Raw genomic sequence first — 20,905 nt, 5'->3', positions numbered from 1 at the left:
GCCTGACAAACAGTGTCTGCCGTGCAAAGCCGACACTAAGCAGCCACTTGAGTGCTAGCGAAGAGCCTGGCAAACAGTGTCCACCATGCAATGCCGACACTAAGCAGCCACTTGAGTGCTACCGAAGAGCCTGACAAACAGTGTCTGCCGTGCAAAGCGACACTAAGCAGCCACTTGAGTGCTAGCGAAGAGCCTGGCAAACAGTGTCAGCCATGCAATGCCGACACTAAGCGAAGAGCCTGGCAAACAGTGCCCGTGTTTCTAAGCTGCCTTTAAATACATAGCAGTTATGTGGAAACATCCTAGACCCACGCTCTGCTGCAATGGAAGTACCACTCACTGCAGGTTTCACATCCCACACCTTGCTGTTAATCTATCCATTCAGTAATTGCAAGTCTTGGCACTGAAAAGGCAACATCAAGGGGTCCGTAATCAAACACCTCGAAATAATTCACTGCGCCCACACTGGATCCCGGTGACGATTTACCAACAAAAGACGCGGCTCGCTTAAAAATGTGTTTAGACAGCCGGGCAGCGTCGGGCTGACCTGCTGGGCATCAGAAGGTCATTAGCCCGTGACTCTTCGCCTTTGACCAGCTCATTGGCGGGTGAACAGGCTCGTGTTTGCTTCCGCTGACGCCTCGTTTATGTTCTAAGATAAATGGCTCTGTCAGGCAAGGTAGGGGATGTGTAGTTGAACATATCGGCCGGATCTGTGGTCAGATGGATCGCGTTCAGCTGCTAGACCACAAATGGAAAGGTGTGGTCAGGAAATATGTAAAAAGTGAGAAACAAAGATCCCCCCGGGTTCAGGAAGTCATTCAGGACTGCGCACGGGAAAAGTGCATTTATTGAATACTAGCCAGATAGAAAGCAGTGTCATTGAAAGGCCAAGACTGTGAGGATGGGTTGAGATGTGCTGGATGCAGGGGCCAGGCCCTCACCCTAGTCTCTGGCATGAAAGTTCCAGTCTCAGAGTTCCCGTGGGAGTGAACCACCTCCCTCTTCTCAGTCCTTGCTGGCTTCTGATGTTACCGAAAACTATTCTTTCCTAAGTCGTGAAAATTCCAGGAGGGAGGGTGCACCACCTCCTTGTCCCAGGCGTTGCAGGCTCACGTGGTTCCCAAATCCTCCTTTTTATCTGACCCTAGTGCAGCCGCCAAGTCTTGTGTGCTGCCGGGTGGTTGGTTGTAGCTGGCAGGGAGAGCTAGAAAGGCCCTGGCTCCCTCCTCCTCCCACCATCTGGCCCTGCCTAGAGCATAACTGACCCGCTGGAACATGCCTGCCCTGGCTAACAAGGCCCTAGTCTTACTTGCAGACTTCCTTATTCTAAGATCTTTTCTGCGGCATCCCCAATTCGTGTGTATCACTTTTCCCTCTGTTAGCTTCTGGTTCCCAGGCTTTGATGTTCACCCCCAATCTTTATCCGGGAGTCCTATTTGCTCAGCCTGCTCATCCATTTCCTTACCCTCTCCTAATCCCACCACCTACTTCCCCACTGTTAATGTCACCACATCCTTCCTCTCCACACCTAATGTCATCACCTCCTTCCTCAACCCCTTCAGCTCTCAACGCCTCCTCCAGCTATTCTGTGCTGCTATATCTCCAGTCTCCTCCGCTTGTGTAGCTTCCTGGTCTTCTACCACCTTCCACCCTCCAGCATTTACCGCATGTGAGCCTCCTGCTCCTGTCACCTACACGCCACAACTGGGGCTGTCTGTATTTATACCCAGCTGCCCCATTCTTACGGTTGGATATTTCACTTAGGATCTGCCCCTGCAAGGAGTAATTGAGTGATGGCTGGAATTGGCTATTTTATTTGTGTGAACCTAGGGCTGATTTGGTCTTTGGGGCCTGTCTACCATCTTAGATTTTGCACGTGTTCTCTGACTCTCCTGGCAAGTGTGTGATGTTTAGGATTACCACCCGAATTAGGCCAAACGCTTGGTTGTGAGAGCAAGATAAGTTTATTCTCCAGACGACCAAACAGCATCTGCCCGCTTCACTCCTCTGCGCTTCTCTACTTTCCCAACCATCTACCACCAGTGTCCTCGTGTGGCCGTTCTACGCATCAAGGTTCATGAGGGCAGACACACAAGCACACTGGAATTCTACATTATACTTCCTTATAATTACAATCATTTACCAAGATACACATGTTGAATGGAAAAAAACAATATGAACAGAAAAGTGTTCTCTCTAAAACGGGTGCTCAAGAGAATGTTGGCTGGAACAAAACAATGCTTAGAAAACAGTGTACTCAACCAAGCATTGGATGAAACAAAACAATGTGCACAGAACATAAAAGAGATGCTATACAAAAACTATACTAATGTGTGTTGACCTAACATGCAAGTGCAAGTGGGCAGCCTTTTTGGCTTACTGCACAAAAACCCAGACTCATTTAAAAGTGGAAAAGGTCGCTTTAATGTGACAGGCCAAAGCTTACAATCACAACGCTTAACTGGCTCCATGGCCTAACAAACTAAATAGCTATTTGAACAATCAATTAAATAACTTAAACATTTCCCATTTTCCCCCAACAATTAAATAATTAAATAACCCATTTCCTCCCTAATGATCCCTTGGATCCTACCGAATCCTTGCCCCTTTTCCAGGCGTCCCGCTTTCTCCCCAGGGGCCATGCCCCTCCAGGCTCAATACCTGATCCCCCGGGGTGACCTGCTTGTGCAAACAGCGCCACCCCCTCCTTTCCCGTGTCATTCCCCCATTGTGCTTCCCCCCCCACACATCAAAAGGGGCCATGCCCCCGGCACCAGATAAACCCTCCCCCGAGGAGTTCTTTCTGCCCCAAACCCCCCGCCCCCCTTTTTCTACCTCAAACTTTTCACCCAGTCTCCCAGCCACGAACTCAAGTCCGCAAGGTAGTAGCTGTTCCCGTATATGGACAAGTGTACCCCATCCCCTCTAAAAACAAGAAACCCCTCGTATGTTATCTCCTTATGGTCCATGACCCTCACTTTCACTGACGCACAAAATTTCTCCATTTCCCTGTTTATCCCCTTCCTAGCCCGCTCTATCGCTCCCTCATTCCTTGCACCCCTCCAAACTCTTCTCGGCAACAACTTCGTCCACACCACCACCGCTTGAGGCCACATATCCCTAACCCAACCTAAGTCCCTCTTCATCTTTCTCAACAGAGCCACCCCCGTATCCCTAACCAGGTCATTCTCCCCAGCATGCAGCATCACCACCTGAGGAACTCCATATCGCTCTCTCATTCCTGCCAATATGGGCAGCAGCTGATCCCAACGCAGGCCCCCCAAACCATGCCACCTCACCACCACTTCTTTATAACTGCACCCCAGCTGTCTGCCAAACACCCTTTTCTCCGCCTCTTTGCCAGCCCACTTCACAATTGAATGTCCAACAATCCAAACTTGCGCCAACTCCCCCTTTCTTTGCGCAGCATCTGAAACAAAAATTACACAAATTACTGACAAGTCATCTTATTACAAAACCAAACAACTTGCCCCCCAAGTCCTCCACTAACTGTCTTCAGCAATCCCCTTTCCCAAAATCCCTAACGTAACCCTTGTATTTTCCCGATCTCCAACGCCCCAAGCTTTTCACCCGTTCTTCAGAAAAACCCAGTCTGCTACCCTCAGATGCTGCGCCCATCCTAAAAGAATGAGTCCCAAACTCCTCCCCCTTTTCTCCTACCCTGCCCAGCGCCTTACGCAATACCCCCAAAACCTGCGCTGCTGCAACCGGGGATCCATCCGCATGCTGGAAAACCAAACCTGAGTTAAACCCACAGCGCTCCTTCCATACCTTACCCACCTTAATTGGGCATAGAGCCTCGCTCCCTCGACCCAGCCGGACCCAAGAGCCCTTTCCCTTCTGATCCGTCTTTGACTTTTTAATCTTGATGTCTAGACCTTCCTCTGTAATCTGCACATCAACCCACTGCAGCCCCCCTAGCCCCCCTTTTCCCCCTACCAACTCAGAAACCCTAAAGGCCCCAAAAAATAACCATGTAAAACAAGCTGCAAACAATTCCACTTCCCATACCGACCAGCAAACTCCCCCCAAAACCTCAATCAAACTCTGCAGTAATTCAGCCGATATCGGCCTCCTCCTATCTTTGTCCATCTTACTCTCCCTTGCCCATCCTTCCAACATCCTACTTGCCATCTCCCCCCCACTTGGTTGAAAACCCCAAAACCATTTTCCGTAAAAGGAGATCCCTGCTAGTTTTCCTGTTATCGTTGCCCTTGACCAGCCCCTGTCAATGCACCTCAGTATGAAATTAATCACGTCATCCCTCCTCCGCTCTTCCGCATCCCATCTACCCCTCCAACTACTAGCTCCTCCTCTAATAAAATCCTCCCAGGCCCTCCTGTATGACTTCTTGGATGCCGCGGCCAATGAACCCTCCACCAGTGCCAGCGCTCTCAGCCTCCTATCTTCCACAGCTCCTTCGGAATCTGCCGCCCCTCCCGATCTGCCTCTGGAGCCAATCCACGGAATCTCTGCCATTGAAAACGAGATAATGCATCAGCGATGCCATTATCCTTCCATGGCACATGTGTTGCTTTAAACACCACATTCCATTCCATGCAACGCAGGACAAATTCTCTCATCAGCCTTGCCATCCTCTGATCCCTCGCTGATTGCCTGTTCACCACTTGGACCACGCACTCGTTGTCTACATTGAAATTCACCCTCTTATTTCGCAGCTCCTTCCCCCACAACTCCAATGCAACTAGTAATGGAAAAAACTCCAGGAACGCTATGCTTCTCCCTTCCTGCAACCATCTCTCCGGCCATTTTTCAGCACACCATTTTCCCCCCCAAAACACTCCAAAGCCACCGGCCCCCGCTGCATCCGAGAGAATCTGAACTTCCCAAGTCACTGGATCTCCCTGCAACCACATAGACGTTCCATTGAAACTCTCCAAAAAACGCAACCAAATCCTGCAATCCTCCCTCACTGCCCCCGATATTCTTATCCGGTGATGTGGGCACTTCGCTCCCGCCATGGCCCTTGCCATATTTCTGCAAAACGTTCTCCCCGGGGCCACCACCTTACATGCAAAGTTCAGATGTCCCACCAATCTCTGCATCTCCACCAGCATCATTTTCTTCGCCCCTACTGTTTTTTCCAACAGTACCACCAATTTGCTCACCTTGTCGTGCGGCAAGCGTGAGGTCATGGCCACCGAATCCAACTCAATTCCCAGGAATGTTAACACCACTGCCGGCCCTTCCGTCTTGTCTTCGGCTAATGGTACCCCCAGCTCCTCCATCAAGTCTTGAAACAACTTTAGCATTCTTCTGCAATCCTCCTCCCTTTTTGCCCCGCTAATGAACAGAAAGTCATCCAAATAGTGCAACACACTCTCCCACCCTGAGCTGAATGAGAAAACCCACTGTAAAAAAGAGCTAAATCGTTCAAACAGCGCACAGGAGATTGCACACCCCATAGGCAATGCTTTGTCTATGTAAATGCGGTTCTCAAACTGCAACCCCAACAACCAAAAATCCTCTGGGTGCACTGGCAATAATCTAAACGCCGCTTTGATATCGCACTTGGCCATGAAGGCCCCTCGCCCTTCTTTCCTTATTAGCTCCACCGCCTGGTCTACACTCGCGTACACCACCCCACACTCTTCCGGGGCAATGAAGTCATTAACTGACATACCCTCCGGCCAAGACAAGTGATGAATCAGTCTGAACTCCCCCGGGGCTTTCTTGGGCACCACCCCCAGTGGAGATATTACTAGGTCACCCGGTACTTCATCAAACGGACCCACCATCCTGCCCGCTGCCAATTCCTTGCTCAATTTTTGCCTTACCACCTCCGTGTTCTCTCTTGCTGACTTCAGATTTTCCGCCCATCTCCGCACCCTTGGACCCTGGTAACCTAATCTAAACCCCTGCCCAAAACCCTCACTCAAAATCTTAGCACCTTCCCTATCCGGGTAAAATTGCAACCATTCCTCCAGCACCCCCACTTTAATTGGAGTAAAAGCTTTTCCCCCCAACCCCTCTTCCTGCACCTCTCCCCCTTCCCCTGTCTCCTTGTTGGAAACACTGCGTGAGAGGGTGTTTTCCCCCGCACTTGCTGCACTCATGCTTGAACCTACACATGGTTCTTGCGCAGCTCTCCTTATTGTACCCCCAGCATGCTGCTGAGGATTGGCCCCTGCCTCCTCCCCCCGCCCCTTCATGGGCGGGGCGACCAAGAAAGGGCCGGAAAGGCACTGGCAGCCCGCTCGCCGTGTGTAATGTCGGGGCTGGCCTCGTTGGGGCCATCCATTGCAGCCAAAGATCCATATCTATCTCCCCCCAGACCGCCTGACTGTCCTCCGCCATCCTCGCTCTAAATTCCTCGTCATACCTTACCCAAGCAAAGCCCCCAAAGCTCGTGAAAGCCTTCCTTATTACATCCATGTATTTCAACAGAGCCACGCAACGCTCCGGGAATTTTTCGCAATACACGCTGGCATAAATGATAAACGCCGACGTCCAATTCTCAATGGTCACCGGGACCCTCGGGCGTGAAGCCAGCTCTCTCTCCTCCTCCTTAGACCCCTCTTTCACTCTCACCTCCCTATGCAGCAACTTGAAGACATCCACAAATTCACCTCCCTGTATCTTCTCCCTGGTTGCTGCCATCAAATGTGCCCCCAATGGTTTTGTTATCCCCATATATGGCAATTTCTTCTCCTTTCCCTTTACCTCCACCTCTTTATCTTTTCCCGCCTGCACCTCGAGCCCCAATGGCTCCACCACCTTGTCCGTTTGGACCTCCACTGAGCAAATGTTCTTTCCAACCCCTTCAGCTCCAAAAGCCTGTACCCCTACTTCCTTCATCACACCTTGCAGACCACCCCGGTCATCCCCCAACCCCCTATTTGTGACCCCTCTCTGCCATGCAGATGACCATTCCCTTTCCCGCTCACCTCTTTCCACGCCTGCCATCTGCGGCCTGGCCTCCACACCGCTGCTCCTCCTCTCCATTCTGAGAGGGCTCCTGCTGCGGGGACAAAACATGTCAGCACAATCGCCCAGCCAATAATTTCCTCGACCCATTTCACCCCGACCCCCTTGTACTTCCCTTTCCCTGTCCCACCTTGAACTTCTTCTCTCCTCCGCCCTTTGCCTTTCCGCCCTGTAATCCTCAAATTCCCATTGCCCCCCGTATTCCTCCCAACCAACTTCATCACCCCTTAAATACCATTGAGGATGCGGGCTCCTGCCCGAGCTGATTTGCTGATCTTCCTCCGAGCCCGGGGCGTCCGCCCCGCCACTCCTCTGACGTCTTCTCGGCGGGGCTGTGGGAACCTCTGCCTGGTCCTCTTCTCTTGGGCGAGGCGTTCCGACCTCCACCCTGACATCCTCGTTGCTAGGGGCTGTGCTGTGCCCTCTAGGCTCTCCTTGCGTTAACCGAGGAGGGGCCGTACCAAAACCCTCATCCTCCATCTGCACAGCGGGGGCTGCGCAGCGCCCTCCGCCCCCACTCCTCCTATCCGGAGGGGCCGTTCCGCGCCCCACCCTACCCTCCTCAATTGACGGGGACCTCTCCCTCCTTCTCCCACCTGCGCTCTTCTGCAGGTATTTTCCCCCTCTTCCTCTCTGCCCTGCCACTCCCACCTGCCCTCCACCCCTGCCCCCACTGTTGTTCCCTCGGTCTCTACCAACTCGAGCGCTCCCCTCTACCCTGGAGCTATCATACCCTTCCTCCCTCTCTGGCTGACCCCCTGAACTCATTAAACCCCCATCTGCCCTCCTGTCTATCTCCCTCCTCATCTTCCTGCCCCTAGATACCCAAATCTCCCCTTTCCCTGCCGTAGGGGTGCAAGCCACCACCGCCGCCAATGCACCGTCTGCCGCCGCTCTGCGCTGCGGCCGGCCCCCACCGCTCCCTTCCTCTCCCGTAACTTCCCCTACCGCACTTTCCAATTGGGCTTTAGTTGCCCTGCTAATGATTTCCAGGGCCTTCTTCAAGGCCCCGGTATCCACCAGCCCCTTTTTGCTCGCCCCCCGGCCTGTCATTGTGCACACGAAAATGTGTGTGCCCAGAAAATACAACCCTCAGAAATTGCCCTAAATAATCTATGCCCTCGAGCCGGGACCTACCCGTGGACTAGCCCTTTAGGCCCTGTAACCTCAAAAACTCAAAAGGAGCAAAGCGCCCCTAAAAAACCCCAAACCACGCACACACCTAGTGTGAAACCTTGAAAATAGCCTCCCTAATAGTGCCAATCAATAAAGGCCACAAATTTAAACTAACCTACTTTACTGTATTTTTTTATTTTTTATTTTTATTTTACTTCCCTACTGCTAAATTGAAAATTGTATATTAGCCAAAATATTTTTTTTTTTTTTTCCCCCTGCCCAACTACCACCTATCACCTTACCCTCCCCTTCCCCACCCCTATTCCAGAAGCGGGAGCCCTGCAAAAAAACCCCCAGAAGCAAGCCCTAGTTAGCACTTGCTAACAGGCAGCACACTGCCACCTGGCCGTGTCCAGAGCGCACCGCACTCTACACTAACAATCGGGCGCGGCTCCTTTAAACCCGCCGCCCAATCCCCTTTATGTGCGAGCGTTGGGCAAAACACGCCCTCGCACACGGAACGAACGCTCGGAGCGGAGCGGCTCACAGGGGCCCCGCGTACAAAACGCTGCAGATCAACTGAAGCTCCGCTCCCCCTTTAGCCCCAACGCCCCCACGAACCGCGTACTGAGAGGATGACTAATCCTCCAAAACCGACGAAAAAACACGGAGCCCCAAGACCCTCCCCCGCTTGCGGGCCGCCCACCTAACGGCGCGGAACCTGGATAGACCGGTAAGCCGCGAGGGGTGTCTTATTTACGGCACCCCTCCTACCCTGCTAACCAAACCAAACTTTTAATTTTTTTTTTATTTTTTTTTTTTATTACCTACCCGCCCTCCCGCTAACTAAATCCCCTATCTCACCTGCGCTAACCGCCAGCTAGGCCCAGGGAACACAGGGAAGGCTCGGGAGCAGGCAACGGGACCTGTACAATCACCAAGTCCTAACCGTCGCCTGCCTCCCGAACATTCCCTGAGCCCTTAAGTACCCCCGGAGGGGCGCTCTATCCCCCCACGGCCACTCGCTGGCCGTGTGCAGCGCCAAAATACTCCCCGGGGGGAAACGCTTCGCGTTCCCCCCGGGGCCCCCCATCTGCAGCGGTCCAACTCGTCTCCACTCACACACACCCCTCTGTATCTGAAACCTGACAGGAATATTAGACTTGCGGCCCCTTGATTTCACTCTTTTTGCTTTCATAACCTGTTCTTGCCTGTGTGAAGGTTCTTCACTGTCTCCACTCACAGGGAACAATGGCGTGCGTACAAGTTGCAGTTTCCCCAGGGCAGCTTTCTCCCATTTGATCAGTGTTCTGATCGTGAGTTATAATTGGTGTGTCAGAAACTATTAATGCCATAATGCGCTATTCGCTTCATATCCCACACCTTCTCGTTTACTGTTACTCCCATTTGGGAACAAAACCTGTCAGTTTTACCTTGACCCAAACTCCTTTCTTAAAATTAGACTGGCGCACCTCACCAAATCACCATAAATTCGCCCACATTTTCTCTTGGGCTTCATGTAACTTGATACTTACCCTCCTTACCTTTAAGGTGTTCAACATGTTCATGTTTGTCTTCAACACATCACATATACACCAAGGCCTCAAGGGCAATGGTGCTTTGCGTCCTCAAAGTAATTCAAATGGTGAGACATCGGTAGCAGGATTGTGTGTAGTTCTATATGAGAATAGCATGCTTTGAATCACATGCTGGGGTGTCATTGAATGTTGTATGACCAATTCTATGACGGACGTAACTACCTGTTGAATCTTTCTACTAGGCAGTTTGCCTGGGGATGGTAGAGAGAGAAGTAGTGTGATGTTCAAATCTGCACATGTTAAAAAATGCATTCATTTCCTTAGACACAAATATAATGATTTCAGGAAACCCTTCTCTCCCGTACAAATCCTTTTAGACCCCTATCACTGAATGAGTTTTAACCTCTCCCACAAACCACTTTGAAAAAGAATCAATTATTACTATAGCATATTTACTGTCAGATGAAATGTTACTATAAGGGCCCACAACATCAATATCCAAGGTGCGCCTAGGTACCTACAGTACTGGCATTGGTGTGATAGGGGCTTTCTTGGTGACTGTTAGGAAAGATTTCCAGTTATGTGTAATTCTCCCTCCAGTTGTGAACCCCCCAACCTTTTGCTGTTGTCTGACCATCCTAGCCCGACTTTTGCCAGTGGAGAACAGCTTTCTGCTGCATTTCGCTGGGCTTTTGGTCACTTTGTTATGAGGAAACTGACATGCCCTTAAAGACAGTTGGTACTTGGAGACTTTGTTTCCCTTAACTTTTCACTTTGTTGTAAATTATTTGCAACATTTTACCAGGGCACAAAGTACCTTACAGTACAGTGCGCTGCAGATTCGCTTTCGTCTTTACGGCCCTAGACGCCCTCAAAGGATTTTTCAGTAGAAGTGCAGATGTGCCTTGGATAGAGCTGGTGGCAGCTGTTATTATTCATATATTGTTAACCCTTTCTTTTGGCTCATATCGCGTTTACCGCGTTTGGCCCTGGACAGTGGCTTAGCCCCAAAATGGCCATTTCACTAGGTACTTTATTCTGTCCTTTAGCCATCTTGTCCCTTTGCCTTCCCCCGGTCGAGCAGACCCGGCACAGTCCTTATTTGGTCATGCATTCTCCCGCAAAAGGCCAAGCTTTTGTGGGCTTCTGCATGCCTTGTGTGTGTGCTTCCAGGATGTGGGCTGGACTGTCTAGTTCCAATACACATCCTGGGTGCCAGAGAGTCTGGTGTGCTGGGAATGACTGGCGCCACTGTGATGATTGTTCCATGTCTTGCATGGCTGTATGTGAGCAGGTCTCTCATTGGGTCCTCTTTGTTTTGGCAGCACGATGGAGACTCTGGATAAGAGAAGGGACCAAACACTCATACCAGGTTGATCTCTTGAGTTCTCCCTGAACCTAGGATACGATCCAAGCATCCTGAACCTAAGAAGCTGAGTCAAGGTACCGCTGGTGACCCGTTGGAAGGTTTGGCACCCTCAGACCGCTGTTGTCCCACAGGATCCCTCTGCATCTGATTGAACTTAGAAGGTCTGCAAACGCGCTTTGACCCATTTGAATAGTGGGAACAACTATTCATGGCACCTCCACCTTAACCTGCAAGTGAGCCTTCTCAGAAGTGTTCCTGTGCCAACCAGTGAACTGACCAGCTTACGCAGGACCTTTGCTCTGGAACTGCCACTGTCTTGAGTTGACTCTTGAGACTTTGGAGATCGTAAGCACTGGGTATAATGCACTCTCCCGCCGAGTTTCGCACACCTAAGCACTCTAGGTCTGCAATTAGGAGAGTACGCCTGCACCAGAGTGCACACGGTCACTGTGTCACCCAGCAGTGGTGATGAACTTCGAGGGTGCACTGCTGCTGTGCCCCCTTTTGCCCTGAGACGAGCTGCAGTGAAATCGAGCTGATCCCTTCACCAAGAGAGGAGAAATTGTCACTGTCCCGCCACAGAATCATCCCTGGAACTCAGCTGCCTGTTTTAGTTCTGGTCCCTCCTCTTCGTGAGCTGACTACAAACATTCTGGTAAGCAGCATAGAAGCAACTCAACCATTACCCAATCCACTACTTGACACTTTCACCTTCCCGGAACTCACTCGGCGTACTCTTCCCCTCCTACGATCTCTGTACTGTGTTTGTGCCTATGGCGCCATAGCTGGTCGCCTTCACGTACATTTCTCATTCATATTAGACGCTGCCTATCTACACCCTCATTGTCATCACATGCTGCATAGCATTTCACTGACTTAAACCTTGCTGCATTATTGTCTACTCACTGCATCTTGTAAAAGCCTCACCTCATTAGTGATCACTATTTGCCTGTATTCCCTACCTGTATTTCCATGTATGTATTTCATTCTTTGTATGCATATGCATCTCACTGTATTATGAGGCAGTGTAAACATTGCGACCACTCCCTAGCTGCCCTGATTTGGCACAACACAGTAAACAATATACATTGGCTGTATCTATGCCCCATATTGCGCTCTCCCATTGCACTGCGACTCTTTGTATTAATCGATCCATGGACCAATTTTTCCTCTCTAATGCCTGCCTGACTAAATTTCACACCTAGCGGGGCCACCAACCTGTACTATGCTGCACACGTTTATTCTACATTCATTCATTGTAGCCCACTGTGCCCATGCCACTTGAACCTAGTTCAGTACTTACCATTGTGCTTACGCCTCTCTCCGTTTACTGCATCTAGCCCTAGGTGGCTCCCCATTTGATTGCTGCATCTAGCCATAGGTGGCTCCCCACTCGATTGCTGCATTTAGCCCATATGCTGCTTATCATTTGATCGTTGCATTTAGCCCATATGCTGCTTACCATTTGATTGTTGTATTTAGCCTATATGTTGCTTACCATTTGATTGTTGCACCCAGCCTCAGGTGGCTCCCCATTTGATTGTTGCATTTAGCCCATATGTTGCTTACCATTTGATTGTTGCATTTAGCCTATATGTTGCTTACCATTTGATTGCTGCATTTAGGTGGCTCCTCTTGTTGCACCTAGTTTATATGTGCCCCATTTGATTGTTGCATTTAGCCGTAGGTGGCTCCTCTTGTGACCGATGCACCTAGCCCATATGTGCCCCATTTGATTGCTGCATTCAACCCTAGCGGCCTCCCCATTTGATGGTCGTCACTATACTAAGTCTGGCACAAGGTCTAAATATTGACTTCACCTGTGATCCGCTGCCCCCTAATACCTCCATTAACCCACCACCTACCTCAGTTACATATTTCATAGAAAGCTTATCTCCACCTCATACTAGTATGCTCCCCACAGGGACCAGCCAAACTGTCTACATCACAGCCCTTATACAAAGCATTACGCTTTACATCATGTTACTCCACCCACCCACCCTGGCGCCCTCCACCATCTCGATTAATACTACCACTAAATTACTCATAGATATGAAAGATTCTAAAGATCTCACACCAAGCAATCCTTGCTCAGCTACGAATAGGAACATACGCCTTAGAGCTAGGTTAGCCAAAATATATGAGCCTCCTATCAGCTCTCTCCCTACCATCACAAGAACAAGGACTACTAAAACTCTACCTAGCTGAACGACCACAAGCACAAACCTAGCTCACAACTATGGCACTAGGTCAATAAACAGCACAGCCAAGTATGGAAAACTCAAACCTCCACAAGCCCCCCAACCGACTACCACAATCGTTATGAGCCCTCAGATCAAAGGAGCTCTAATAAACTCCAGATGCACTTGCAACGGAAATTGCCGACCCAATCCAGAGAGATGACCTAGATTTCCTCGCCATCACCGAGACAAGGCTACACCCAGCTGCAGGCCCTATTCTTATGATAGCAGTCCCGGGCGGGTATTCTATCCTGAGTCAAGACCGACTAAAATTCAGAGGAGGAGGCATTGCTATATTTACAAATGTAGCCTCTCTATGAGATTAGCCACCCCAATTTACGTCCACTCATGTGAACTATTATCAGTTAAAGTTCCACTTACCAATGCCAAAACCATTAATATCCACTTGATATGTCGCCCCCCAGGCCCTCCCGGGACCTTCGAGGATGACATCAACACTACCCTGTCTAGTAATCTCAAAAGCTCAAGGCAAGTACTTTTACTTGGGGACTTTAATATGGGCTTTAATGACCAATCAGACCAGCTCGCCCTAACCACAGCTAACATCCTCTCCGAACTTGGATTCACTCAAAGAAGCAAAATTGCCACCCACAACAAAGGTAGAACACTTGACTGGGTTGCAGACCATAACTGTCAGGCCAACATCCTCTCCATCTCACCATTAGCCTGGACTGACCACTACCATGTGTCATTCATGCTTTCTACCAACAGACCCCCACCTCCACCTGCCTTTAGGGCTCCACCAACACTAACTAGAAACAAAAAGAATATTAATGTGGACAGGCTTATCCCGGCCTTACTTCCCACCTTCAACCTGCTTCCAGTCAACACCGATCCCGAGAGCCTGGTCGAGGAATACAACAAAATTATGACCATCTCTTTGGACCAGATCGCCCCCCTCAAACTCAGACCAAGCAAGCTGAAAACTCACTTGAATAAATGGTTTACACCCTTCTTAAAAAACTTAAGGCAACAAAAAAGAAACTGTGAGGCTGCCTGGAAAAAATTTCCATCAGAAGCCAACAAACTTAAACTCACCAAATTGTCCTCCCTCTATAAAAAAAAGAAATATGTCTAGCAAAACAAACATCCTTCGACACGCGCATATCTCAAGCCAAGTCCAATATGAAGGAACTATTCACCATTCTTAAAGAAATAGAGACACCTATAGCATTACCTGACACATGTACTAAAGATAAAAAATGGTGTTCAGATAACCAACACGCTTTAGCCAACTAAATATCCACCCTACAAAACAGAATTTCCTGTAAAAGAGCCTCTCTAAATGACCCTCCTCCATCCAAAATAATTGGGAATACCAAGGTCGATGAATCTACCAGATTCAACTTTACCAAAGTCTCAATTCCTGAAGTGGAAAGAATTATTCTGTCCCTCAAAAGCAGTTTTGCAATGCATGACTACATATTTGGACGCAGTACACACAGGAAAAAAGTTAGAAAAGAGGTTAGCGAGCTTAGAGCTCTGGAAAATGTATCAGGAGGAAAGAGAAGAGCCACCTCCTGAAGACTGGTTGCTTAACCAGTGCAAAGAGGGGGGTGAGAAGCCTTTTGCTCCCCTGCTGTGTCTGAAATAAATGACGATAACACAAAGGATAACAGACTGTACCCATTAAGAGAGCGTAAGGCAGCAGTAGGGTACAGTAATCCGGCATATAAGTCACCTGCGCATAGCAGCGATGAGAGCCCATAAAAGACTCCAGAAAGAGATGTAATTCCTAAAGTCCCTTGGGACAAGGAGAGAAGTGATTGACCAAGTATTTCCTTAGATATAGGGTGAGAAATAAAGAGATGGAAAGGAGAGAAAGATAAGGCTGACAGGATAGCACTCATACAGAACGAATTGTTCTGTGGTCAGATTTTGCTCAAACTTGATGGAAAGAGCATTGAGGAAGTAAAGCAAAGGGAAAAACGAGAAGAACAAGATAACAAAGATAAAGCACTAGAGGAACGATTGAAAGGAGATGAGGCTAAAAGTAGGGATAGACAAAGACAGGAACAGCTGTATCAAGATGAGCAGCTAAAAAGTCATGAAAGAGCAGAGGGGCAAAGGAACTATGATAACAAGCAGAGAGCAATTAAAGAACAGGATAAGCTAGAAAGAAAGAGAGGAAGAGGAAGAGCAGAAATTAAGAGATAAAAGAATGCAAAGACGCAAAGATGAAGAAATAAATAGGACAAATGAGAGAAGAGAGGTGAAAAGACAGGAAGAGGAAATGGTAAGAGAAGAAGCGAGGAAACAAAGAGAATTTGACAAAGAAATAGAACGAAAGAGAAGGCAAAGGGCACGCAACATTGATCGCATAGAGAAAGAATTAATGGAGCCTAATCCAGTAGTAGCATGGGAAGACATAGAAGAATTTTTCCCAGCACATGAGCCAATACCAGGTCCGTCTAGAGCAAATCTGGAGAATGAGTTTGATATAAGAAGCATTGGGGATAAAATCAATAAGGTCTATCATGAGATGAAGGCCAAGAAAGAGCTGAAAGGAAAGGGAAAAGCTGATCGGCTTGAAAGTACCCAGTTGCATGGCAAGGAGGGAAGTTTGTAAAATCTGAAGCATAGAGGTTTTTCTTTGGACAGGCTAACCATGCATTGATATGAGAATGAGGAAAGTCACACAAGTTGGGGGCATGATATGTCAGACGAGGACAGAGAAACCTTCCGTGGGGAGGAGGGAGATAACGCATGTGGTCCCGAAAGATGTTCTCCAATGGACAGAGAAGTAAGATGGTCAGATTTAGACCTATCTAAATCTCAGACGTCAGAATCTCTGGCGCAGCTAGATCGACCCAGAGGGCAATCCCATAGTGAGAGGGGAGACTTGCCACCTTATGTGAGCAGGTTACGGTTGCTACTGGGAAGAAGGTGGTGCAGAACCATTGTCCTGCTATGGACAGACTGACGATAGGAGATGAATGTGAGTTTGGGATCTCATAGTTTCCTTTGTTAGAAAAAGGAGGGGCCAGACTGCAATAAATACCATGGCCACAGATGGATAAGGATAATTTAAGGTGTAAACCTCTGAGTTTAACTTTCGGTGCTAGGAAATGGATACATGAGTTAGAGAAAATGACAGGAGGAAACACGTTAGCTATAGGAGGCATTAAAGGTCTTCTAGCCTCTATCCTTGGGGAGAGAGCTCACAACATTTGGTCTAGAGCTGGATATTCGAGTGTTACTGCACAGAACACAGCTCACGACGGAGCACCATTTAATAACTGTAGAGCGGCAGTCTGGAAAGCGATTAAAGTGCAATATCCAGATACGTCAGATATGGGAGCTATAATGGCACGAAAGATGCAGGAAGGGGAAGATCCTCTTGTTTACATTCAGAATTTTACGGAGGAATGGAGTTTGGAAACGCAGGAAACTTGGTGGAAATCTATACCTGTATTCTACCATATATTATGTCAAGGGCTGCCAGACAAGGTGCAGAAACAGCTCAAGAAATTGGTGGGTATGGAGGCAAAACCATACCATAGTCAGAAATACAGCTGACCATTGCGCATTATTTCCGACTGCTACAGGAGAAAAATTGAAGGAAAGATGATGGTAGGAAAGGTGAAGAAGCAAAATTAGTGCAGAAGAAATTGTCAAAATAAACCATAGAAGGGGTGATGTTGACTAGCAGAGAAGGGCCAGGTTCTCAGCAAGCAGCAGGCATGTCACAGATGAATAACCAAAGGCAGTTTGATCAAGGTAATAATGGGTTCGTACCACAAGGTTGGGGAGGTTTCCGAGGAAGAGGTTTCCAGAATATTGAAGGTGGGTTTCAGAATACACAGAATGATAGCCAAGGCATGCAGGGAGGGCAAATTAGGTGGCTTCCTCCTGTATGTTGGACATGTGGAATGACAGGGCACATAGCGTGCATGTGTGGGAGCCAAGGGCAGTTCTCAAGAGGGGGGACCACTTAATCGCCTGCATATAGCCAACAAAGTAGGGACAGTTTTATCCAAAATCAGACAGTGCAGCAAGCACAAGTGCCGAGAATACAACAGGCTTTGCAACCACAGCAGACACCATCAAACCCGTCACAAGGGCAGTCACAGCACGCATCCATGCATATACAGCAGGGCCCAAACACAGGGCAGTTACTGACACCTAGGATAGGGGGTGTTACTGTTGAGGGAGGGAATCCTTTCACAGGCACGGGAGTAAGCATGTACCAGCAATATGATAGCTCACTGGGTGACTTGATGTGTTCAGTGCTATCTGTGACTCCCAATCCTCAAGAGGAACCGAGGGTTGACGTCACTATAAGAGGCAAATCTTTTTCTTTTTTGGTAGACACAGGTGCAACACGCTCATGTATACAAGAGGGGAAATTTACATTATCTGTAAATGCCATGAATGCTCAAGGTTTCACAGGAGCTACAAGTAGAGTTCCTTTCACTGAAAGATTGCCTGTTACGCTCACCTGGTATACATGGGTGTGCCACACGATACTGGATGGAGGTCTAAGCGCTATCCCGGACCCCTCTCTGCTTGGTTTTGTGCCAGACATTGGGTAGCGCCTATAACTCGAGAATGGAGGGTTAAGATACTCGTTCTGTGATGGGTGGACTCCCACCTCCCTCTGGTCCAAATCCCCTCCCTTGGGGTTATTGCTCATCTTAGGTTTTTGTACGTTGAACTCTCCGTCATGCGTCTCTGTGCAGGGGCGCGTGGTTGGTGCGGGCGTTCCGTGGACCTAGTTGCTTCACTGGCCCGTGTGCCCTTATGTCGGGTCCAGACCGGCTGTGACTCCGACTCTGTTTGCTGTCTTCCAGGTGAGTTATAATGTCTTTTCCGTCTTTATATTGTACAGGTTGCAGTAATGTTCCGGAGTGATGAGCGATCGAAGCGCTGCTTGCCCAGGTAAGAGCTTTGTTAATGCTGACCTTGTTCCTTCTCCCTTGCAGGCTGCGGTGAAACCCGGAGATGGGTGAGGTAAGAGAAGCGCAGGGTGCTGCCAGGACTCACTGCTTGCCCAGGTAAGAATTGTATTAATGCTGACCTTGTTTCTTTACCTTTGCAGGTTTCGGTGAACTCCGGAGATAGGCGAGGTAAGCGAAGCGCAGGATGGATTCAAGGCTGATTACTTCACAGGTAAGTGTTCTTGCTCGCTAATGCTGTTCTTGTTCTTCCAGGTTATTAATGGAATCCGGATCTAGGGCTTCAGGATCAGGCCACCGGAGAAGCAGAGGAGCAGGACCTGGACACTGTGAGCGTTACACTGCAGGAGTGCAGAATAACGCAAAGCAAGTTCTGCTGTTTGGGTGTGGTTTAAATAGCCTAGGTAAAGTAGTTCCAGGCCAAGTAGTTCCAGGCCCAGCCACACCCAAAACACTAGACTGCATGGCTTGGTTCTAAAGAACTGAGCTGTGTAATAGGTCTCCATGTTGGATTAAGGTCCAAAACTGGTATTGCTTTATTCCTGATAATGAGCATGGCGCCAAAGGTGCCAGGACTGACTCCATGTATGTTTCTGATGGAGTTTTAAGGCCCTTGGGGCCAGTGTGAAGGGCTTTAGCCCCACTGCTGCCAGGGGGCTGTTATACCTGAGGGGGTCAGGGGCATGGACCATGACATTGCCAGTCTTTATAGGATAATGTGATATGTCTGTGCCATTGTTGTATTTAAGGCAGACACCAGCTAATATACTAGGTCGAGATTTAATGACAAAGTAGAACATGACGATTTTGTTTACTGATGAAGGCATAGTGTGTTTAATGACAGGAATGCATTATTTAAATGTGACTGAATTTATTATGACATTTACAGGCCAAATGGCCATATGAGGGGTACTGTTAGAACAGAGGTCTTTCACTATGGGGTATGCATTGTGTTAACATGGCTGCCACTAGACAGTGGCTACGACTGTGAGAATAACTGATGAGTTTTTATGCAGGCCAAGGATACCTATGGATGAAGAGGGGGGACGAGTTTTTCCCTTAGAGTTACAGGGAGATATAGTGCGAGGAGAAATAGCTATGCTTGGTGGAGTTGATAATGAAGGCAGACGATGGAGCACATTGATTGCCATTGGAGAGGGTTACAGATTGACTAACGTCACTGACGAGGATATGTTTAGGGACCACCCATCAGATGACGATGAAGTATTTGAAATGAGTATCACTTATTAGGTGAGGGCAATAAGACATGAAGTTCCTCAGAAGATGATGATAGTACAGCAACGTCCTGCATTTTTTGATGCAGACATGGTGAAACTGTCAGTTTCATTATGGACCACAGACCCTTATGATGTAGGCCTATTGAAAGGGGTTGGAGAAGTTAAAATTAAACTGAAGCCAGGAGTAATTTTGCCTCGAGCACGACAGTATCCCTTGTCTTGAGAGGCAGATGAGGGTATTTTTAAGGCTATATCCGCCATGATGGATCAAGGCATCTTAGTGAGGCCAGAGTCACCTTGCAATACTGCAGTATATCCGATTAAAAAATCTAAAGGGGGGGCCATGGCATTTAATTCAGGACATACACCCAATTAATCAGATTGTAGAGGTCTCTAGTTCCTAATCCTCTAGTTCCTAATCCAGCAACAATCTTATGTAGTATCCCTGTTGATGTGCGATATTTCACTATGATTGACTTGAAAAATGCATTTTACTCAATCCCATTGCACAAAGATTCTCAAGATCTGACGTCATTTACGTTCAGAAAGACTAAGTTAAAAAGCAAAAGATTACCCCAGGGGTACTGTGAGTCCCCATCGATTTTCAATAGTGTCCTGCAGATGGACTTGAGCAATATTGATTTGCAAAGTTTTGTGTTGAAATATGTGGATAACATTTTAGTCTGCAGCACCTCAGAGGAAGAGTGCAGATGTGATTCAGTTCAGATAATGACTATTCTAGCAGAGAAAGGATATAAAGTGGACAAGGAGAAATTGCAGTATTGTCAAGAAGAGGTGTTATATATAGGGCAGTTGATCTCGCATGAAAGAAAGAAAGTTACACCTGAAAGGGGTGAGGCTATTTTGAAAATGGCAAAGGCACACACGATAAAGCACGTGCAAAGATTTTTGGGACTATGCAATTATGTTAGAGCATGGATATTCGATTATAGTTCCTATGTAAGACCCTTGTTACAGGCTCTGAAAAAGGCACAGGCAAGTCAGGAAAAAAGTGTCTGGACTGAGGAAATGGAGGAAGGGTTTGATGAGTTGAAAAAAGCAATTTGCACAACTCCAGTCTTAGGGATTCCCAATTATGCTGAGGAATTCTTCTTATTTTCGCACATGAATGGCACAGTCATGATAGCAGTATTCATGCAGAGAATCACATTGGGGTACAAGCCTCTAGCACCCTACAGTGGGACTCTGGACCCAGTAATGAGGGGTCACTTTCCCAGCGAACAATCTTTGGCAGCCGCTGCATTCGCCATTGAGAAAGCTGCCAGCATAGTGTTGGGGTGTTCCATGACATTATTTGTTGAACATGCTTTGTTTGCTATTTTGGAAAAACCTAAGGGTACTTTGATGTCTCAAAGGTCTTCTGCCTATGAGATGATCATATCGAATCCAGCGATCAAAATAGTTAGATAGAGAATAAAGAATCCTGCCATGTTTGCAGAGGAACCACTGACAGAAGACGAACATGCACATGATGAAATCCCGAGGGTGAAGG

This window comes from Ambystoma mexicanum, chromosome 3p, assembly GCF_040938575.1.
Source record: "Ambystoma mexicanum isolate Mex_15411 chromosome 3p, UKY_AmexF1_1, whole genome shotgun sequence".
Taxonomy (NCBI): Eukaryota; Metazoa; Chordata; class Amphibia; order Caudata; family Ambystomatidae; genus Ambystoma; species Ambystoma mexicanum.
Note: the sequence above shows the minus strand (reverse complement) of the source record.